General features: G+C 37.1%; 2 long non-coding RNA genes across 2 annotated transcripts; one reads left to right on the top strand and one right to left on the bottom strand.

The window, feature by feature from the left end:
* The first annotated feature begins 2,123 nt into the window (after positions 1-2,123).
* Positions 2,124-4,164, top strand: LOC133727853 (uncharacterized). The gene is made up of 3 exons (XR_009855398.1): positions 2,124-2,262; positions 2,341-2,417; positions 3,499-4,164. It is a non-coding gene; the product is annotated as an uncharacterized LOC133727853 (long non-coding RNA).
* A 4,282-nt stretch (positions 4,165-8,446) lies between these two features.
* Positions 8,447-9,735, bottom strand: LOC133729732 (uncharacterized). The gene is made up of 3 exons (XR_009856480.1): positions 9,689-9,735; positions 8,827-9,531; positions 8,447-8,582 (listed from the first exon to the last, which is right to left on the bottom strand). It is a non-coding gene; the product is annotated as an uncharacterized LOC133729732 (long non-coding RNA).
* Positions 9,736-24,559: the final 14,824 nt, after the last annotated feature.

Genomic DNA, 24,559 nt, shown 5'->3' with positions numbered 1-24,559 from the left:
GAGACATTGAATCTTGATAAGAAATTAAGACCTGTGAATGATGCCGGGATTTTTCCAGACAAATGGTTCATGGAGAGATCCAGTATCTCCATGTGCTTTAGGTTAGATATCTGGTCTGGAATGTTGCCGGAGAAGTTGTTGTTGCTAAGATCCAGCAGTTGGAGAAGCTGCAATTGGCCAATCTCAATAGGTATATTCCCACTAAGGCAATTGTGACTTAGGTATATAAATGGGATATAAAATATATAATTGTACTGTAAAGGTGTTGCATCAAGACTAGGACTGTAGTAGATAGGCAATTCAGTATAAGTACGATCTACTTGAGCTGCAGTTTGTTCAGATACTAACATAGGTAGTGTGCACAATTCCTTTGGAAATTCTCCAGAAAGTTGGTTGAATTTCAGGTTCATAGCATGCAGCCTTGGAAGAGTCCCCAGCCAATTTGGAATTGAGCCAGTGATTCTGTTGTGATTCAGATCCAAGACCTGTAACTTTTTGAGCTTCGATAGCCATGAAGGAACTTTACCACCAAGGTTACATGAACTGTTAGGTGATTGACGGTTTGAGTTGGCGGATGATTGTGAATCGTATTTTGAGCTGTTAAGAAGACGCAGCGGGAATTTAGAGGTGAGTAAATCTCACATGGTTCATTTACGAACCGAATTTCCTTATTGCACAATTAATTGTTATGTTTGAAAAATGGTTTTTAAGAAAATGAGTTTTAAAGTATAAAAAAAATGAATTTCTTGGTTTTTATTACGTGTGAACTATAGTTGGTATTAGTGGTCATTCCTGAGTGGATGATTACGTATATATATATATATATATATATATATATATATATATATATATATATATATATATATATATATATATATTTACGTGAATATATATGAAATGGTGTGACATTGAGGTGTGTGTGGAATTGTGATAACTTGGTTATGATATGATATTGTTTTTTGAAATTGCCATGATTAATTGTGATAATGATTATTGATGAATGTTTGTGATAATCATGTTGACCTTGTGAGTTGAATATAAGGTAGAGAATGAAGGGTTTCGAGGACCGAATGGTCTAAGGTCCTTCGGTTTAACGATAACCGGAGTGTATGTGTTCTGAGGACAAGGGAAAGGTTCAAAGTTCGAGGGTTATTAAGTAACCCGGAAATATGTCGTTTACTTGAACCTAGGCCAAGGTGACAAGTAACGATATAGTTAGAGTTCTAACGTGTTCTGGGAAAGACCACAGTGGTGATATTTACAGGTTGTGGGAAAGACCACATAAGTGATATTGAGGTTAGGGGATTGTGAGGATGTATTCCTTGTTGTTTCCTGTGAGTTGGTTTGACGTTTTCCGTGTGGATGTTGAGGTTGTTGATTGTTTACTTGAGTTAAAAGAATTGTGATTTAATAAATCGACCGTTCATTTCTTGTTTACTCATACGAGCTTTCAGAAAGTTTACCGGGTTTTGTGTTGTTGCAATCCCGGTACACTATTCAAACGGTGTAGCGGATAATCCTGCAGGTCAGGATAATCAGGGTGGAGACCGAGCTGGTTAAGAGTTGCAGCATTTACTTTCTTTTCCTTCTATTGTGAGGTTTGTTATGCTCATCTAGAGCTTTACAATTTTACTTTGTGAGAGTGAGTTGTAATATTGAACTCGAGGTTTTCGGGATTTTATATTCGAGTGGCGAGTGGTGTGTTTGTTTTTGAAAAAAAATTCTGGATGTTATTTAAGTATGTTATTTAATTCACGTTTCGGATTTGAATTAGTTATACAAAATTCGGGGCGTGACACATAGCGTCATGCTTCGCCGAATTCTTCCAACGAGCCCAAATTTTGAAATGGGCTTCTTTTGTATCCTCGCGAATCATATTTCTCGATTCATGAAGCTTTCTTGGCCCCAAATTTAATACGGAGACCCTCGATGCACCGAGTGAACTCCGAGTCTCGATTTTAGAATCTGGAGACATGCATAAACTTTTATTTTGGGCATCAGGACAGACACCCCTCAAAGACTTCTCAGAGGCCCGGCCTTCTTGGAGGCCCAAATCTGATAAGGACACCCAGCTGCAATTTTTTTCATATTTTTTCAATTCTCCTTTTCTTTTCCCGTGCTTCGTCTTATCCCCAAACCTTGGGTTTGTACCATTACCAGGTCGAATTAGAGATGGAAATACATGCATGGGTCTTGAACAGAAAGTCTCTCAATACTCGAAGCTTGAAACTTGGCGAGTTGCTTTTCTCTGTGAAGAATCAGGTAAACCTCTCTCCCTGCATTCGCTTTTAGCTCTATAATTCAGAAGGCTAGATACTGACACCCATTCTTCTTCCATAGCATTTTACAGCAATTTTGGAAAGAGTGGAGCTCTATGCATCGGGGAGCCATCCAATTCGAAGATCGACACATTGTGGGTGAGGCCAAACCCAATTGACTTGAATTGATAAACACTGACCTTCTTTGTTTTGCTCACAATCCCAGTACAAGAGCTGGATATGCTAATTAAACCTTTGTCTTTCATAGTTTGATTAGGCTATGCTTTGGTCTGCGACACCATCAGAATGACCATCCTTCATTTTCCTTTTATATTGTGTGCTTTGTCAACCTCTGCAATTGTCTTGTTCTCATTGATTTCATTTAATTGAAACCTTCATGTTCAAAACTAGAGCCACCGCCAAGCTCTCATTGACTCTTCAAACTTGATTATAAAACCACTGCCAAACTTTTTTTTTCTTTCTCTATGGCAGCACCTCATCAAGCTTGTAACTTGTGCAATTGTTAGTTAAGCCCTTTTGTTTTGTGCTTAGCTTAATTAAACTTTCCCACATGGCCTGCAACATTACCAGAACTTTCATTTTTTTTTTTATATTGCTTTGTGCATTTGTGAATTTCTGGAATTGCTTTGTTGACATTGACCAACACTTCATCTTTAAACAATTTTATGTCGGCACCGCTTCGATTTCTTGCAGCAATATTGGCTCAAAGCTTGCTGCAGCCTTTGAATAGTTGAATTTGGTTTTTATCAAAGGACAGATGGTCTTGATGTTACCGCATTCTATCAACCAAGTGTACCAATTCACCATAATCAAGCTTTGAAGTTTGTTTTGCTATTCCACCGCATGGCTTCTACTTTGTTTCTTCTGTTTACACTTGTTTGCACCTCGACACATCGTACCCGAGAACGCATGCTTGTCATTTTGCTTTTGTCAATCTCATTGTACTTGTGCAATTTGATGGAACTCTCTTCTGCAAATGCCATCAGAATATCATTCTTGCTCCCTTTTTCTTTGGTTTTTTCCTTCGTACTTTGGTAACTCCTACAATTGTCATTTGATCTCATTTGTTTAATATAGAGCCACCACCAAATGATCAAATAGAATACTTTTGGTTCATTGTGAACATGAAGACTTTGCCTTCCTTTTGTATTACCAACTGCTGCAATTTCAAGGCTTTCGTTAATTTGACAAAACCTTGTTATTATTTTTTTTTATGCAGGGTTGTGCTGGGTTGTGGTACTTGTGAGATAATGGTCATGATCGATCCAATTTTTGTTTGATAGGATGAAGATAAGGCTGTGGTTTCACGGAATGCTATGGCTACTGGTTATTCTCAGATTGTTAGATTTGAGAATGCTATTGGTTTATTTGAAAAGATAAAGGAGTGGAAGATTGAGTTAAATGTTGTCAACTGGAGAATGATGGCTTTGCATGGATGTGTTTCGGTAAATGATGGATTGTGGCTCAGAGCCACATGTTGTTAATAATGACATTTGTTTTAGTCTGCACTAGCTCTGCATTTTTTTTTTGATAAGAAGCTCTGCACATCAATCTTAAAATGAAGCTATAGCTTCTTCCAATTCCAATATTCTATGTTCCGTGCAACCTTGAACTAGTTATGAGCTTATTAACCCTTCTTCATTTATTTCTTCTTATTTAATTTTTTTTTTGAAAGGTTATTTGATTTTTCTTCAAAGAGCTCAAATGATCAACTGGTCTTGTTGGAAGTTGTTGATTTATAGGGGCAATAGACGTCTATTCACTACACCAAAAACCTTATCAGACAACGGCAGAAAACCGTTGTGGGATTTGGAGACCCACCGTTGTAGAGTGAGCCGTTGTTTGTTGAAAATTCAGACAACGGTGGAACACAGTTGTGTGAGAAACACACAGACAACAGGTATGTGTTATAACTGTTGTGTGATAGCTCGGCAGATGGCTCGGCAGATGCCAAGTGCAGCAGTTGAGGCGCTGTCTTCAGACAACAGTGCCAGTTTTCAAGCTGTTGTATGTTAAGACTTGTCAGACAACATTTCTTTAATTTTTCTGTTGTATGATTTAGATTAGGACAACAGAGTTCTAGTCTGGTCTGTTGTTTGATTGCTTGTCAGACAACATTTCTTTAATTTTTCTGTTGTTTCATTACTCCTCACACAACAATTTATAGAGTATTAGCGTCGTATGATTGTTACCTGATCATTGTGTGATCATAATTAGGCAAAATTAATACTCCATTACCTAAATAATGGTACTAGTGAAAATTGAAAAGAAATTTGAATCCAATTCATCAATTGAAGCACTCCAATTCATACATTATAGTCAAATGTACTACAAATGATGTATTTCCTAATCATCTATACATTAAAACACAAAAAACCATTCTAATAGCTCCTAGATATATGTATTGACGACAAACTTAGCCCAATCATTCCACATCTGAAAATACCAAATCATCTGGTGCTCTTAACTGCTCTCCCGAGCAAACACACTTCATCATCTTTCCGAAGCTCCCCGAGTTTCTACCTCTGCTCCCCTTCTCACTTCTACTAGCAATACCATATGAAGTACCAAACCTATAATTCAGACAAAACAACAATACAGTTATGCAACTCTATTACCTAAAATAAAATGTTACATTCTATGATTAGTTAAGAGCAGAGCTAATACTATGCCCAACATTGGATGTCTCCAGAAAAATCTAGCAAGTACAGAAATAGCTTTGAATTTAAGCACACCATCAGCTTTGACAGAGTAATATTATTTTCATGTTAAACCTAGTAAGGACAGAGAAATAGCTTCAAATTGAATTGTCATCCAATTGAGAAGTCTTTGGTTTCCTTGAAACTGCTGTAATTTTTCTGTTTATGCAGAAATCAATTGATTTTAGAAAGCAGGAACAGATTTCTTGCAAATCCCAAAAACAAAATCCAAAATCTCAAATCTAACCCCATCAACAAAATCCAGAAATCCCAAAATAGCAATGAGTATGGCAAAAGAAGTTTTCCCAATATATGTGCGTGTAGTCAAGTCTGACCATAGGAGCTAAGATATATTGAAATAGATTATATTAGAAAAACATAAACAGAACAAGCCCTTCACCAATATTGATCAAATTGCAAATACACATGCCAGTTATAGTGTAGCATACTCTATCATACCTCAAGTTCTGTAATCCCTACCAAAGGCAATAGAAGTACTCCTCTAGAAATGACAAGGAGACTACATTGTAGCTAAGTGCATTCTCAACTAAAATCCAGGTTTTGCTTACACTGTATCAAACCCAGCTGTCTGTAACGAAGAAGGCACCATGCAAGTTAGTATCAAACTAGCAATTTTTTCTCTATCCATAGAGAAAAAGTGCATCATCTAAATAGCGAGAGAGAGAGAGAGAGAGGTAAGGAGAGGGAGAGGGAGAGGCAAGGGGGGTTAGAGAGAAGGGAGAGGGGGGAGGGGGGGGGGGGAGAGATCCAAAACTGTAGCAAAAAATTGTTAGAATTAAGCAGAAATAATGCTACGATAAACATAGCTTAGCCAAATATAAGTCACTAGCATTCCTCTTTCAACACCAAGCCTGACAAAATTGAGACCAAACTGAATTAACGTAACTAACTCTGACAAAGTCGTGATGTAGAATAACATTTTGCAGGTCCATAAAAGTTTACACATAAGGCATATACTATATATATTCCATGTAAATCTATTGGAAGGAGAAGTAGCCACCTGTTTGAATGTTAATTGAGGTCAGCTGAGTTCTCATCAGGCGTGGGGTTATATTGAGGAAATAAAACTTCAGTGCTTCTTTTCTTTTGAAGTAGACCAGCATGTTGGTAAGCAGACAAACTAGATATATCCATCAGCTATATATTCAAAAAAAGAAAAAAAAAGTTACTTTAAGTAGATACAAGTTTTTTTTTTTTTTTTTAGTTGAAAAGGTCATACTATTATGAAGTTCAACAAGCAGTACAATAACGGCTTGCCCATAGGGCCGTCAGAAAAAGCCATTACATAGCGTACACCAAACAAGCACACCTGGAACCAAGCATACCTCAAAGTATACCCCTAGTACACCTACCTTTTTTGAATAAGCGCAGAAACAAGAAACTAAATAACTCCGAAATAAAATAAAAAGCCTACGAAGCTACTAGTAACTTGCCGATCTTTTCCACTCAAGCAGAAATTGAAACAGTCTCAACACCCTCAGTTGAGGTAATCACCTCCTCAACCGGATGCAGACCCTCTGTAGATGACACCGAAGCCACGTCCTGCTCCTCCATCTCGTTCCCAACATTCTGTCCCTTCACAGGTAACTCTGAATCAACCATTGCAGTCATCACCTCTTCAATAGTTTCAGCAGGTTCCTTCTCTGTAGGAACATGAGACACCTCCACCTCATCCTCAAGCCTGTTGAGGAAACGTTTCCTTCCCTTGATCTTAACACGGGGACTCAGGACATCATCCACACTACCAACCAATTTGGCTTTGTTTTTGGATCCTTTGGGACGACCCGCCTTCTTCTTTTTCTGGGGAGAAATTATCAATCTGTCATCCATTTGTGGAAGAGAGAGAGATAATTCTGCAACCCCAGCCAGATTCGGTGCAGGTAATGCCAGCAACTTCTTCCCTGGACGCATCATGATCTCAGCTGGCCTCTTCAGTCCACTCAGAGCCCCTGGGACACTACCCAAACCAGAAGCAATAGCACCCCCATTCTTGCATGCCTGAATAAATAAAGCACCAGGAGAAGCAGTAACCTGATTGCTCTCCAGACCATTCTTAGGCTGCACAGATAAAGGAATCGGCTTGACTATCTTCTTCAACAAGCCAGCTGCCTGTAGCCCGGAGTTAAGATGAGTAGAAAAGAATGCAACTTGGTTTTCTTGATGTGTAGCCCTAACTGCAGCCTCCCCTTGAAGAAACCCCACACTAGAAGAAACCCTAGGTTCATTCAACCCATTCCTAGGGTTTGACAAAACCATACCCTCTCCAGACTGAGCCCGAGCACTTCTTACCGAGCCCTTAGCTCCACCACCAGCTGCAAAGAGTGATAGACCCGCCATAGCATGTACCGGCGGAGCTGAATGCAGTTCCGCCCTTTCATTGGCAATCAACCTGTCACAACCATCTGTGGAATGCATGAACAGCCCACAATCTCTACACGATCACTATTATAATTTTGTTCATAGACATCGGTTCTGGACCGATGTTAAACTAATTTTCGACCGATGTCTTAGTGGGTGTAGAGAAAAGTATAGACATCAGTATAAGCGCGTTTTCAACCGATGTCCCAGACAACAACCAACATCGATTCTAAAAAACAAATCGATGTATAATCGTTATAATCATCATATTTTTGTATGTTAGGTATGTCTAATTCTTCATATTTTCACATTTTATGCTTAAAAAAGTATATGTCGAACAATACCTACTTGAACATTTGCATCGATTTCTATTCCAGAAGCGATGTCCAGTACACTTGTAGACATCAGTTCCCATGAGTATTGTTTGTTCGTAAAACCGATGTTCACCTTTTGACCACACATCGGTTTGCTCCATGGTAGGTGATTTGTATGTTCATAATAGATTACGGTTTGGTGATTAGAAATCGATGTGCAGTAGTTTTGATTACATCGGTTTTGAGTTACAATTCGATATATTGATAATCATAGGACATCGATTTCATTTTTGATACTGATTTCTAATCTCTCAACTGACTTCGTTTTCCTTGGCGTTACTGTTTTATTATGTTTTAATATACTTCACTACATTTTGACAAGCATGATGTGAAAAGTTTGCATTTAGCTATTGCTGGGAAAAAAATTGCATTTCTCATCATCCAAAATTAGGGGCTTTCCATTAATTTTCTTTCCAAATTCATGATTCAACATAATTCAGAAAATAAACCCCTAAACTTACAAAAGCTAGCTTGGAAACATATGAGCAACGATGTACAAAAGTTCCACACCAAGATTTGCTTCAAAGCCAAAACTAGCTAGCCTTACTCAAAAAACATCTTGGCAGTCACAGTCCTACATCAAACTCTGTATATAATCAGCCACTTCAATGCGCACATCGTCAATTTGATTTTGGCTATATGATTTCCGCGTCTTTACCACCCACTAGAAATATATAAACATGCAACACACAAGGCACAATGATTGGGTAAACAAGCTAATGAAGATAATTAGTTGCAAGGTGTACTATCTTTTGGATTTGATCACTTACATATCAGACTAAGATAAGAGTACGTACTGACCTCTTCTTTTGTCCAAGGTATTGATTGTTTGATTATACCAGTGATTCATCCTGTATAGCAAAAGACATAATTGATCCAAATATCAAACAAAGGATTTCATCCACCAAGTAAAAATAGAAGGTAATTAGCTATAAGGAGTGTTGGATTGATTTATAATAGAACCTACAACCTCTCTGTGTACTAACTTTAACTTTTCTTGATATCAAACAAGGGATGTCATCCATCAAACAAAACACTACAATGCTCATAAGCTAAAAAGAGGTTCAACCATATCCTAGGTAGGGAAAATAGTACCTGCCACTCTTTAAGGCCTTGAAAGTCTTCTGGGTTCCATTTCTTGAAGGCCTTGAAAATTCTTAGTAGCAGTCTTCAGCTCTCTGTAACTGAAAACTCTTGAGTTGGATGTCTCGGAAATATGGCCCTGAGGCTGTGCCTCTCAAAATGGATTTCGGCCTGCGGTTCTGCTCATGCTTGAGACTTTGTTCCTGCTCTCATTTCTCCACCTTCCTAAACATTGGCACAGCATATCCATAATCATATATGACTTTGATGTTAAGAGGAAAGGAAAGAAAGATGCTCAATTGAAATTGCAAGAATATGGAGTCTTATAATAGTATAATGAAAACTTTTGAGTAAACAAAAGCACATCAATAAAAGCTTATAGCCCGTAACCAAAACGTTTTGGGTTGGATTTCTAGGTGAATGCCAATATAATAGTTTGCCAAGAAACTTCCCTGAATGTGACCTTTGTGAGGACGAAGTAACGTTCAATTAGCCTGACCAACATATTTATTTTCCTTGCCAAAGTCAAGGTCTCCTTCTCATCCCTTGCCGATTCAATAAGTTGGTCACCATTCTTCCAAAGTCTCCATTCCATCCCTCACTCCTTGTTGCACCTTTAATACGTCAAGCAGTCTTCTCAAAGACTCATCTAGTTCCACAAGTTGGTCCGTGTAGTAAAACTTCATGCAGTTTCACTTACCATAACCATTCTCTTGGCTGCATGAAAAACAAGAAGATGAAGAAGAAGAAGAAGAAGAAGAAGAAGAAGTTAGAGCAGTTGGAGACTACTGAACTTGAAATCGATCCAATAACTCAAGTGTTAGGAACATGGGCCTATTTCTTATGGATTACAAAAGCAAAAATAATCACATACAGAAACTTAGCTGCTCCAAAGGGTTTACTTGGGGAAGTTCTTAGTTCTTACTATAGAAGAAGAAGAAGAAGCATATACGTACAAAGATATATTAGTTTTTCTCCCTTTCTATATATCTGATTCTTGCTATGTTATGATTAGTCCAAGTCTATGCACTGACTGATCAACAAATAGAAGAAAGGGATCAGAGAAAATGATAATTAGAGCATGTCAGTCTCCGGGAAGCTTTCATGCATGGTAAGGAAATAAAGTAACAAAAAAATAGCACCTACGACATTGAAAAAGGGTTCTTTTGTGAGACAAATTCAAATAATCCAACTATATAGTATGCTTTTGAAGAAGATCAACAAAGAAAGACTTTGATATAGAAATTGGTACCTAGCTAGCTAGCTAATTCATGTTGACTAGCTCTATAATGCCACAGGTGGCAGCTTATTGGAGTTATGTGATTTCCTAGAAAATTAACCAAACTGGTGGCAGGGTTCAAAACAAAACGAACCAAACACAAGCCTTGATAGCCCCCACTTGGAATTAGAAAGCAAGTTTTAAATGAAACAACAAAATAGAATCCCAATTATCATGACCCCTGTGTCTGCATAGTGCTCAGAGTGTAAGAGATCAGATAAGCTAATGAAAACTGTATGGCAATAAAAATGACTTACTTTTTCCCTTCCACATCGACACCATGTACCAGAAACTCGTCTGCATACTTGGCAAGGAAGTCTAATATTTCCTTGTCAAGATACACGTCACTGAACTTTTGCCATCTATCTGTGATAATTGCATATTTACCTTCCTGCACATAAAAGACCAGATACACATTAAGGCCAACGAATAAAAGAGGGCCTTGAATAAATTAATGAGTTGGCGAATGTGTGACAGTTGCTTATTAGGCTAAAGCACAAAAGCCTATTATATACTAAAAATGGTACTTGAAAATGCTTAAAGAAAAAAAAAAATGGATTAATTTCAGTTTACCCCCCTGAGGTTTGGGGGTGTCATCATTTCACCCCCCAAACTCTCAATTTCACTTTTTTACCCCCTGAACTTTCCAATTTCAATCAGTCGTGTCCAATTTCTCCTATTCCGTCCAAATTGGACTTTAACTCTGACTTTTGAGGGGTAAAATGGTCATTTCAAGACAAAAAAAAAAATTCATTTTTTTTTTTTTTTTTTTTTTCTGTTTTTTTCGTTTTTTTTTTTTTTTTTAATTTTATTTTGTCTTCAACTTATACACCACAAGTTATAATAGGTTTATAAAAATAAAAAAATACTCTAGGTGGTTAAAAGCCGCTCGCTGGTCTACGATATTTATTATATATCTCCGATAAAGTGAAGAATTTTAGGATATATCCCCAATAAAGTGAAGAAATATCTGTAAAAAATAATTTTACACTTTATCTGTAAATAAATATCTGTATATCCCCAATAAAGTGAAGAAATATCTGTGTAAAATCATTTTTGGCCTACGATATTTGTGATATATCTCCAATAAAGTGAAGAATTTTAGGATATATCCCCAATAAAGTGAAGAAATATCTGTAAAAAATGATTTTACACTTTATCTGTAAATATCTGTATATCCCCAATAAAGTGAAGAAATATCTGTTTAAAATCATTTTTTACAGATATTTATTTACAGATAAAGTGTAAAATTATTTTTTATAGATATTTCTTCACCTTATTGGGGATATATCCTAAAATTCTTCACTTTATCAGAGATATATCACAAATATCGTAGACCAGCGAGTGTGTAAAATCATTTTTTACAGATATTTATTTACAGATAAAGTGTAAAATTATTTTTTACAGATATTTCTTCACTTTATTGGGGATATATCCTAAAATTCTTCACTTTATCGGAGATATATCACAAATATCGTAGACCAGCAAGAGGCTTTCAACCACTTAGAGTATTTTTTTGTTTTTATAAACCTATTATAACTTGTGATGTATAGGTTGAAGACAAAATAATAAATAAAAAAAAACAGAAAAAAAAAAAAAAAACGAATTTTTTTATTTTTTTGTCTTTAAATGACCATTTTACCCCTCAAAAGTCAGAGTTAAAGTCCAATTTGGACGGAATAGGAGAAATTGGACACGACTGATTGAAATTGGAAAGTTCAGGGGGTAAAAAAGTGAAATTGAGAGTTTGGGGGGTGAAATGATGACACCCCCAAACCTCAGGGGGGTAAACTGTAATTAATCCAAAAAAAATACAATAGTTCCAGTAGCTTGCTGTAAAACTCGTCCACTGTGTTCTAGCATTCATAATATGATCTGAGTTTTAATAAACTGATATTTCAAAGGCAATAATTAATGAGTTTTAATATGATCTGAGTTTTAGAACTGTGTTACCAAAATACTATGTAATCAAACAAGTGTCTGCCTAACATTCTCCCAAGGGAGGCAAGATAGAGGACCAGTAAACTTGTATTAACTATTAACTCAATTCCATGCCTTGTTGAACCTACAAAATCACTTCTAACTATTAATAAGAATAAACAGAAGGACATAATTAATGTGGAAACATAAATGACAGGTTCAAAGTAAGAAATTGCTCATAATCAAGAAGCACTAGGACTACAGCTACAGATAAACATGAGAAAGAGTCCATCAGTAATAAGAACGGTACAACTTCCAATGTCCACCATGAGCGGCAATGTTGGATCCCTGAACACTTGATTCTGATCAGGCACTTCTACAGGCACCTACACAATTAACCAAAAAAAAAAAGGAAAGAAAGATTACTAAGGCTTCAAGAGGCACCTATTATTCACAATGACATTAAAATTTTCATCTGCAGCTAACAAACATTATTATATAAGCAAGACAGAAAAAGAAGAAGACCCTGAGGCAAACTCTCTTCCCTGGTGGTTAATGAAATCAATTCAATTCATAAACGAAAACCAAGAAAAATCATCAAAGACAATTCTCAGATCTGAGACGAGATAAATGAATAATAAGAAAAACAATATCGATTAAGCATGTAATGTAAGGCTTAACGATTAGTGATTCCAAGTATCAAGTGGTAAGCGATGACCATTCAGATTTGGCTTGCCGTGCATCAAGTGGTAAGCGATGACCAAGCAATTGCCGGACGGCGACCGCCTCGGAGGGACTTTTACCGGCCAATCTCAAGCATCTGGACTGTGTATCTCCGACGGCCGGACCACCTAATCCACAATAAACACCTCTAATCAATAATCCCCAAACATAAAACGCATTCAATTTTGAAAAGAAACAATAGCCCACAAATCCATACAATAATTTTCGCCCAAATGAAAACAATAGACCACAAAAACAATCATACGTACTAAGATTACTTCGTCTCCGATCGGCGACTCCTAGAATCCTTCGACAGCCAAATCCTTCGAATCCCACAACGGAGTCGTTCTCTGAAGTGAGTCGCGCCGACTGGCCGCCGCTCTCTTGCTTCGATTCCAGAGGCTAAGACGGAACGGCGCTGTATGGGTTTGGCAGGGGAGGGCAGCAACGAGAGTTGAAGACGGACTGGACGGAGTCGATGCCGAAGAAGCTGAGGACGTAGATGAAGGAAGGAAGGAGGGTAATAATGACGGCGAGTTCGAGTGAGATGGAGGTCGGGTTTGGGAGGAGATCCAGTTTGGGGTGAGTTCACAATGAAGGAGTCGGGCGAGAGCTTAGTGCGTTAGGGTTTTCTGTTTTACTTTTGGGATCGAGCTTTAATTTTTTTTTCTAAGTGTGAAAGTTTTTAGATTTAGTACCCGCTTCTTCAATTCACTTAAAAGACTTAGCGCGTTTTGCAAAAGTAGGTTCCCGCAAATTTTCAAACAAAACTTTTAACACCGGTCATTTTAAGACCCGATGTTAATAATATACATTTAAATCGGTATTTTCGTAAAACGATGTTAGATTACTTTTTTACATCGTGTGCAAGTCTGACCGATTTAAAACATGCGATGTCTATGAACAGATTTCTAGTAGTGAATCCTCTAGTTTTTTCATAGACGATCGAGAGATTCACATCAACTACTGCAGAAAAGGAGAAGCTACGGAAGATCCTAAAGCGCCGATGAATATCGACGGCCAACCGGATCCTCTGCTCTTCATCCTTTCTATTCAACGCCACTGGATCGAAACGGAGAACCCGTCCAATGGCGGAACCAATCAAGGACAAAGATAGTTTGTTACGTAGGCCAAAAGGCAACCCTCTGACAGTAATCCAGAGTTCCAGAGAATGAATTGGGATACCTTCCACATCAGATATACCATCATATGGCGCTAACAAGAGCATAGTATTACGATAAAACCATGGACCCCCATGCAGAATCCGATTCCTGTCAATTTCATTATCAAACTCAAAAACAAATCGATCCCCAACTGCTCTGATGGATAAGCCTTCCCTCATCCTCCAGATCGTTGGCATAGTACCAAGAAAACCTGTAGTATTTGGTCATCGCGTCAACAACCGTCCCACCATGTAGTGATGGGGATCTTGCAGCGCCGCCTCCCCAGCAAAGCCAAGGTCGACGTGTGCTTCATCAGAGAGGGCAAAGGCTGCAGCAAGGCTGGCAATGGGGTCCGACATGGTAGAAGGACAAGGTATTTTCGAAGAGGAGCGACGAAAAAAACCCTAGCTAAGCGAGAGCAGCTAGGTTAGAAATCCAATATTTCTTTAAGTAGATACAAGTTAATTGCAGTAGAAACTTGTAGATATATCCATCAGCTATATATTCAACAAAAACAGAGGTTACTTTAAGTAGATACAAGTTAATTGCAGTAGAAACTAGAAGCAAAATACAATACAATTGGCATAAATATGTGGTGTTTGTTCTCCAAATCAAGACAAAACACAATAAAACAATGACAATAGAAGCTAGCAGCTAAATGAATAGAAACCGGTTTACTTGATTAATACAAGTTAATATTTACCAACCAATGTTACTTATAAACATCGAATCGATATAGTATAAGAATCGCAGGTATCACAACTACCACAAATAACCAAATAACAAAGACTAAGGAAAAAGTACCAAAGCATGCTTATAACAATCATATTCTTAAAACCAAATCCAGAACAATGTATTAAAATATCAATGATATAACAAAATGTAAGACTTATAAAATTACATTTGAAAGACATCATATAACCAACTACCCCAATCTGAACACGAGTGAAATCATATGATATCAAGCACCCAAATTATCCTTAATCAATACCGGACTCTCAAATTCCCTAGTAATATCACAGTGGGGAAATTGCTACAATGAAAAGAAAATATCAAAGCAGCGAAGTCAAATATATCAGTCCTAAGCAAAACCAAAATAGGAACAACCAAGAAACATCCGTAAACTTGTAGAGACCTGAAAATTTCAGGAACTTTACCCTGCATCAAACCCCCTAAAAATCCTCATTCAAAACACACTTTGCCTCCCAAAACTCACAGTAAATGAAACACAACCAAAGCTTCGAAATATAACTGAAAAACAAATTATGGAACCAAAGAGGAAAACAACTTTCTCCTATAAGAGGAAAACAACTTTCTCCTATAAACAAATCATGGTACCAAACTGAATAAAGAAATAAGAAGTAGAAAATTGGTTTTCAAAGCTATCTATCTGATAAACATCAAAACTCCACCACTTATAAAACCAAAGAGTGAGATTAGTAGAAAACCCAAACCGTCAAGAATAAATGCCGGGAAAGGTTCACTGAGCAATTCTTACTCTTACTGGTAAGAAGATAACATATATGAAACTTAAGAGAGATGAAAAACAACAGGAATGAAAACATCCAAACTCAATGTCATAACACAATGATAGGAAAACCAATTTAAAAACGTATATAATGAAAACCAAGAACATCATAATATATCATCAGGAAAAGAAAGACAATTTCAGAAAAACAAGTCACTCACCCCAAATACTAAACGGAACAAAAAAATAGAATTGAAACAAAGCTCAAGTCTGCCAAATTCCAAACTTCTTTCAAATTCAGGAATAAGATGGAAAACTAGCACCATTAAACTAACCGAAATCAATACCATGTTATTAATCAAAGAACAATCAACAAGAACATAATATCAAGAAAAGAAACACAATCCAGAAAATAGAAGCCACTCACCCAACTCAAAACAACCAATAATAATCGGACCAACCAAGCATACCAATCCCACACACTGTTCATATGCTCAAAGCAATAGATGACAATCGGACCACCAAATCATCTATTCAATTTTCACAAATGAAAGACTTGATTTGAAACGTACTAACACATAACCAATTCGCAAAGCCATAAATCTTAACCAAGCATCAATAGAGCAATAAGGAAATTCAATCAAGTAAAATTATAAAACAAAGGAGTCACTCACCATAAAGCAAGGCAAACATAGACAGTAAACAACCCAAAACAAAGCCCTCCACTTCCGAAACTTTCTCCCCTTTTGCCTTTCTACAAACCTGATCAAAACCAGAAAACCAAAATGCTCATCTTTGCTTCTGAAAATCAATCTAAACCCTTTAGCTTCTCTCCCCTCAAAACCAAAGTATACCTAATTCGTAGCCTTTGATAAAAACCCAAACTCTCTTCTCTTCCTCTCTCTCTATATATATCTCTCTCTCTCGCTCGCTCTGGCTCTGATTCTTCTGTTTTTTTTTTCTTCATCTTCTCTTCTCCTCTCCCTTTTCCCGTCTCCTCCACTGTCCTTTAGTCGGCCACTGCTCCCTTCTTATCTTCCCAAAATAAAAGACAACCATATAACCATAACAATAAAATAGAACAATTAACTAATAGACAATTAAATATATGTTGCTCGATGAGGAGCGCATGAACGGCTTGTTAGCCTTGTCGGGGTCGCCGTTGGCTTCGCGAATCATCTTCTGCTCCCCAATGCTTTGTACTTTTCAGAATCTCAGACAAACTCAGCAGGCTCTTCGGCACCTAAAAAAAATTAAAACCCTAAATCAGAAAAATATTAGAAGATTTCAGTCCAAATTGATGGAGAAAAAGAAGTGGGTACCTCTTGAATCAGAGACGTAGAGAAGAGTGAGGAGGCTTCAGTTCAGAAAACAAAGCAGGCTTCGGTGTAGCTGTTATCAAAGAGAAACTGGCTGACGAGGAAGGCGATCTGGACGGGGGTGACGGTACACTTTCCCAAATTCTCCGATTTCTTGGCTTTAGATTGCTTCGCCATTGTTCTGCGATTGATGATTAGGGATCTGAGGAATGGGTTTCAGTGGAGAGAGGGTGAAATCCACTGGGCACTTAGGTGAGTAGCTGGGTGCGTTTCGATTAATGGATGAGGGTTGGCTGTGGATGAAGAGGAAGGTATCTGTGTTTCGGGGAGAGAAGGAGACTGACGAAGAAATCGTGTTTTCATGGTGTTTTGTATACTGAAATAAATGAAGTAGGATAGCAATAGCCCTAAGGCCATCTCCAACCCATGATCTTAAAGTGCTAAAGGGCAAAATTTTAGCCCATTTGGACTCCAACCCAACAACCTAAGGGCCAAAAGGCCAAAATAGAGGGCCAAAGGTAGGGATGGCAAAAATCGCCAGTGGGGCGGAGCTCCATTGGATACCCGCCCCTAATGGGGAGTGAATTCGGGGACAAATGGGGAATGGGGATGGGGATCCCCAATCCCCGCTATCTAAGATTGGGGATGGGGCGGGGATGGTATTGTGATCCCCATCCCCAAACCCGCCCCAATAATATATACATATATTTAACTTATATATATTTTAATTTATTTTTTTGTAATATAAATCACAAATATATATATTTACTACTTTACTTTAATGGCTACATTTTTACTTTAATGGTGTTTTGACTTTTGCACTCACTGAATTATGATTTATGAATTTAATCATGTTTTAAATTTATTTGTTGTAGATTTTGATTTTAAAAAAGGTAATATGAGAAAAAATTATTTTATTTATTAAATTCTTATTGGGGATTTGGGGCGGGTTTGGAGGCTTAGTCCCCAGTGGGGATGGGGTCGGGGAATCCCCAATATATTTTTATTGGGGATTGGGGAGGGGATGGGGGTAGAGAATGACCCCGGGGATGGGGATGGTATTGTGATCCCCATCCTCAACCCGCCCCATTGCCATCCCTAGCCAAAGGTGAGGTTGTAGTGCTAAATATAGCACTTTGAGTAGCACTTTGCCCCTTTAAAAAAATGGATCAGATTGGTGGTGGCCCACGGGCTGCAGTTGATGCTGACGGGAGCATGACGTCAGCAATGGCTAGTTGCTGACGTCAGCTAGCCGTTGGGTTTTTTTTTTTTTAACTTTTACACTATAAATACATATGACTTCAACATTCTTTTTCACATCTTCCTTCTACTTCCTCACATATATCTTTCTATTCTAAATTTTTTATTTTCTCCCTATTCTTAATCTCTCATTTATTTTACTTTTATCGAAAATGGCTAGTTCGTCGAAAAGAAGTGTGAATTGGTCACCGTTGGAAGATGAAACACTCACCGTTGTTTTCGTGAAAGTATCCCAAAATTCCGTCAATGGTACAAGTCAATCGGAAGATGGTCTTTGGGTCCAAGTCCAAGAAAAATTCATGGAGATCCAAAATACTATTTTGGTACAAAGGACGTGGGAGAGTTGCAAATCTCGGTGGCAAAAACACATTTTTCCTCAAATGAACAAATGGCACTCTGGCATCAAACGTGCCGAGAGAAGGAACCAAAGTGGAGGCAATCTTGAAGATCAAGTGAGTATTTTTCAAAGAAAAATTTATTTTAAAATATTTTAAAAAATATTTTTTATCATATAAATTATTTCAATTACTATAAGTCAATTGACTTTAAAAAATAAGCACACACACACACACACACACACACACACACACACACATATATATATATATATATATAGATCCTATCCAGAGCGGAACTCTGCTCTGAAATTAAAGTGTGAACCTCTTTTCTTAGCCCTTGGATCAATTCACTTAAATCTAATGGACCACAACTTATCTCTCTTAACCAGGGTTAAAACCCATCGGTTAACAATAAGAAAAAAAAAAAAAGAAAAAAACAACAAGCGCACAAATCGAAGGAAACCTCACGCTCAAGACGTCTCATCCTCTTCGATCTCCTCTGCTGTGCTCGATCTTCTCCTCTGCTGTGCTCTTCTCATTCAAGACGTCCCAATAACTGATGCATATATGTAGCTTCTGTCGAGAATAGAAAGCCGGCTTTCTGAGAATATCGAGTTGGAAAAGCTTTGGAGCAAGAACGTGAAAAGTCGAAGGAGCTGGAATCTGTGAACTGACATATATAGTGTATGTTAATAGGGTAAAGCTATGGTATGTTAACATTTCTCATACATCAACTATTTTTATTACTTTAAGGACTCATGTTACCACTTTGAGGATTAATATTACTATTTTGAGGACTCATATGATAAATTAAAAAAATTTATCACTTTAAGGACTCATGTTACCACTTTGAGGACTAATATTACTATTTTGAGGACTAATGTGGTAACTAAGAAAATTTACCACTTTAAGGACTCATGTTACCACTTTGAGGACTAATATTACTATTTTGAGGACTCATTTTACTACTTTTAAGGCAATTGTATGCATGTCATACGTTAACACATTGTAGAATTTTCCATGTTAATATACGTACGTATGTTCTCTTTCTTCTCATCATTATTGAACTGATACATATATTTATGTTCTCTTTCTTCTCATCATTATTGAACTGACATATATAGTGTATGTTAATATGCACCGCAAATTTCTCTAATCCATCTCAGGTATTATTGAAATGAATTGAATTGAATTGATCGACTTTGTCCAATCATATTATGGTATGGTTTAACATTAGGTACTTATGCACTTCTCAAACTTCATGAAAGGGTGAAGGGTAGGGTGATATAGGTCCAGGACTGGGAGGATAACAAATTTATTAGAAAACTACTGAAGTGTCTATAAAAGCCTAGAGCAAGGAGAGGTCTGGGATTTTTTAGGCTTCATGCTTTAAGCTAGGATTTTTTTTTTTCCTGGCTTCAATGTCGATTGCTATGTATATAAATGTGGAGAAAAGTGAGCTGTTTTTTCTGTCCTGTTTCGATTTGGATTCGCTTAAGCTGTTTCTTCGGTCTTGTTTCGATTTGCTATGTATATAAATGTGTTCTTCATGTAGCAAAATGGTTTCTAGTTAGATGAGTCAAGCAAATGTATAATTGTAGGAGATATAGGATATCGCCCCTTTCACCATTTTCGTGATGTTACAGCCTCATAATCTGCCTTCACTCCCTTGGACATTCTTAAAATAATGCATGGTATCAAATGGCTGATTGATTTAATTCTTTCATTGGCGCAGGTTGTGAAACTGCTAAGAGGTGACGAGTATGTCTTGTAAAACCATAATTACATGCTCACAACATATGCACAACAATCATAAAAGGGATCTAGGCTTACCTTCAGCAATCACTGGCATGGATTCCATCTTATGCAGCTGCTTAACTTGATCACTGAATATGGTCTTCTGTTACTTACCAACTTGCTTCTCAATGGACAGAACTTATGCAATAGTCGTGGTAGTAATCAGGGACCAATTCATCTGAATATATATGAGACTTAAACCTCAAGAAGCTTCCCATTAAAGCATTCCTTGTCGGTTTAGGTTTCACGCTTAGATTCCTAATGTATCACGACTTGTAGCCTTTCTTGTAGACTAAGCAATGGATTACTATCCTTAATGAATTGATACACTATTCATTAAGTTACTAGTATTGATTTACTGTTTGTATCCATGTTAAACTAGAATTGATATTAAGCTAATCATCAATTACTTTATGATGATATGTGTTATGTCCATATTTGATCTTACAATCTCCCCCTTGGACTCACACATATCATGCTCGATGATTTGCACCAGAGAACATCAAAACCTACTTAACTTACTGAAGTGCGCGCCAGATAACAAACTCAAATCGAAAATCCATTCCAACATGGTCAGATCACAGTTACTTATGTAGAGCAAGAAACAGTATACATTTTAACAAAAATGCAGAGTTTCAAAACCACTAACACAAGCTTCTGCAATCCACATATGTTCAACCAGAAGTGATACAATATATGTTAATGTGTATCAACAAGTAAACATATATTAGGTCCTACTTTATGTTTCTAAAACCAGAAACTCAAGCAAATTCACTGAACACTGATGGCTTAAAAATATTGCTTGAACCTTATCATCATGCTTCACATGATTTAAGCCATCTGATAGCAAGTATAACTTTAAACACAAAATCGATAATTTTCAGAACATTCAACAAAAAACTGCAGCAATAACCAAAATCTGAAAATACCTCAAAATTTATTAATAATAAAATCTGTCATTACAAATAAGTTGTGATAAATAAAGTCAAAAGATCACAACTAAAAATACAAGAACTCAAAAACCTTAGAAATTTAAATTGCTCCAACTGGATTAACTCTCTACTGAACCTAAGCATCTAGATTAGCTAAAACTCCAATGCTGGATGTATGCTTCTGGAATGCTGCTACTGACAATGCCTTGGTGAAGGGGTCTGCTAGTTGTGAATTTGTGTCAATACTCAAAACAGCTATTTCACCATGTTTTACCCTTTCTCTAACACTGTAATACTTTAAATCAATGTGTTTAGAATTATTTGACCTTTTACTGTTCTTACTGAAGAAAACAGCTGCTTCATTATCACAATAAATCACAAGTGTGTCTGCCACAATGTGACTCAATACTTTGGTTTGCATCAAGAAATTCCTGATCCAAAGTCCTTCACACACAGTCTCATATACTGCAATAAATTCAGCTTGCATGGTGGAGGTTGAAACTAGAGTTTGCTTCATGGTTTTCCAAGCAATGGCACCTCCTACAAGCATGAACACATATCCACAAGTTGACTTCTTGGAGTCTGGATAGTTCCCTGCGAAATCAGAATCTGAAAATCCAACGAGTTTCAGATCCTCCACTTGCCTATAAACTAGCATGTAATTCTTTGTTTTCTGCAGGTATCTCAACACTTTCTTCCCAGCTACCCAATGTTCATGGCCTGGATTAGACTGGAATCTTGATAAAATCCCTACTGCAAAAGACAAGTCTGGCCTAGTGCAGACTTGTGCATACATGAGACTTCCTACAAGTCTAGCATAAGGCTTTGACTCCATATTTTCTTTCTCAACATCACTTTTGGAACTTTGCTTCTTGGTTAGTTTATCACCCTTGGACATGGGGACTTCTCCAGCTGCACACTTCTCCATACCAAATCTCTTTAGAATTTTGGTAACATAATTCTGTTGAGACAAACCAAGTAGTCTCTGTGCTCTATCTCTTTTAATTTCAATACCTAGTACATAAGATGCTTCTCCTAAGTCTTTCATGTCAAAATTCTTTGACAGAAAACTCTTGGTGTCTTTAAGCAGTTTAATGTTACTGCTAGCCAAAAGTATATCATCGACATAGAGTACTAGGAAAATAAAATTGTTCCCAACTGTCTTCAAGTAAACACACTCATCAACAAGATTCTCTGTAAATCCAAAAGTAGAAATCACAGAATCAAATTTCTTGTACCACTGTCTAGAAGCTTGTTTTAGGCCATAAATTGATTTTCTTAACCTGCATACTAAGTTTTCACTTCCAGCTTGCACAAAACCTTCTGGCTGCCTCATATAAATCACTTCATCTAGTTCACCATTCAAGAAGGCTGTCTTAACATCCATCTGGTGCAGCTCCATATCAAAATGAGCAACTAAAGCCATGATTATCCTAAACGAGTCTTTTGTAGAAACTGGAGAAAAAGTCTCAGTAAAGTCAATGCCCTCCTTCTGTGTAAAACCCTTGGCAGCTAATCTTGCTTTACGTCTCTCTACATTGCCATTTGCATCTCTCTTAGTTTTGAAAACCCATTTACAACCTATAGGTTTCTGATTAGGGTCAGGTTTAACTAATTCCCAAACTGCATTTTGACTCATGGAATTAATTTCTGCTTCCATTGCTAGCTGCCATTGATGAGATTCATTACTTTCAATGGCCTGGTTAAAAGTAGTCGGATCATTGTCCTCTGCACAGTCCATTTCAATTTCTGCTTCTTGCAGATAAACAATGTAGTCACTATCTTCCCCCCCATAAGTTGGTTTTCTTGCTCTCTGTGATCTTCTAGGCTGAGGGTTGACAGGGACTTGATCAGTTACTGGGTCAGTTACTTGACCAGTGACAGTTACTTGGTTAGTTACTTGACCAGTGACATCGTCAGTTACTTGTCCAGCGACAGTTACTTGGTCAGTGACTTGACCAGTGACAGGTACTTGACCAGTTACATGGTCAGTTACATGACCAGGTGCAGTTGCTTGGTCAGTTACATGGTCAGTTACTTGACCAGTTACTTCTTGTTCTAAAGGCAACACAACACTTATATTCTCATTCGACACAATTTCCTCAAAATCTGAGGTTAAATCCTCAAGGTTTGTATTGTGAACTTTTTCACTTAGAAACTTTACTTGATGTGTTTCAAAAATTCTAGGTGAATGATGAGCAGAATATAATTTATAGCCTTTAGATTTATCTGGATAACCTATAAAATAGCAACTAACTGTCTTAGAATCAAGTTTATTCAAGCTTGGATTATAAATCCTAGCTTCTGCATGGCATCCCCAAACATGGCAGTGATGAAGACTAGGTTTCCTACCACACCAAAGCTCAAAAGCAGTCTTTTCTATGGCTTTGCTAGGTGTCCTATTGCAAATATAATTTGCAGTTTTTAAAGCCTCACCCCACAAAAGTTTTGGCAAACCAGTTGTACACATCATGCATCTAACCATGTTCAAAAGAGTCCTATTCTTTCTCTCTGCAACACCATTCTGTTGTGGGTTATAGGGTGTTGTATATTGAGCTTTAATTCCATTGTCTTGCAAAAACAAGGCAAATGGACCCTTTTGTTGGCCGGATTCAGTGTACTTGCCATAGAACTCACCCCCTCTATCTGATCTTACTGTTTTGATTTTCTTTTCTAGTTGATTTTCTACCTCAGACTTAAAGATTTGAAAAGCTTTCAATGCTTGTGCCTTTTCTGAAAGTAGATAAACATAACTGTATCTAGAAAAATCATCAATGAATGTGATAAAATACACATTCCCACAGATAGTTTGATGCCTAAATGGCCCACATATATCAGTGTGTATGAGTTCTAATAAATTTTGGCTTCTATATGCAGTCTTCTTTCTAGTATTAGTTATTTTCCCCTTAAAGCATTCAACACAGTCTGTTAGATCAGAAAAATCAAGTTCATTTAGGATGTTGTTTTTCACCAAAATTTTCAGTCTCTCTTTTGAAACATGGCCGAGTCTTCTATGCCATAAAAATGCAGACTTTTCATTTAGTTTGGTTCTTTTAACACCTGTTAAAGTGCTAGTACTGTTGGTGTTATTTTCAACAAGTAAAATTTCTTGTTGAGCCATTGAACAATTTAATTGTAAATAATCATTCATAATAACACCAGAACCAATTTGAACAGAATTTTTAGAAATAAGAATTCCATTACTATCCATAACAAGTCTACAACCAGATTTTACTAAAAGAGAAACTGAAACCAAATTCCTTCTCATGGAAGGTACATAAAAAACATTGTCCAGAACTAATAATTTTCCTAATCCTAAATCGAGCTTTAAGGTTCCAATAGCCTTGACTGCCACTCTCATGCCATTGCCTACACACAGGTTCACTTCATCACTTTTTGGGATTCTCCTCCTTATGAATCCCTGCAAAGAATTAGTAATATGAATAGGTGAGCCTGAATCTATCCACCAAGACTGTGGTTCAACATTTATAAGATTAATTTCTAAGGAAAAAACTGTATTAGAAAAAATCTTACCCTTTTTGGCTA

The sequence above is a fragment of the Rosa rugosa genome, chromosome 2 (genome assembly GCF_958449725.1).
Source record: "Rosa rugosa chromosome 2, drRosRugo1.1, whole genome shotgun sequence".
Taxonomy (NCBI): Eukaryota; Viridiplantae; Streptophyta; class Magnoliopsida; order Rosales; family Rosaceae; genus Rosa; species Rosa rugosa.
The sequence above is the reverse complement of the archived record's forward strand: the minus strand, read 5'-3'. Positions and strand labels throughout refer to the sequence as shown.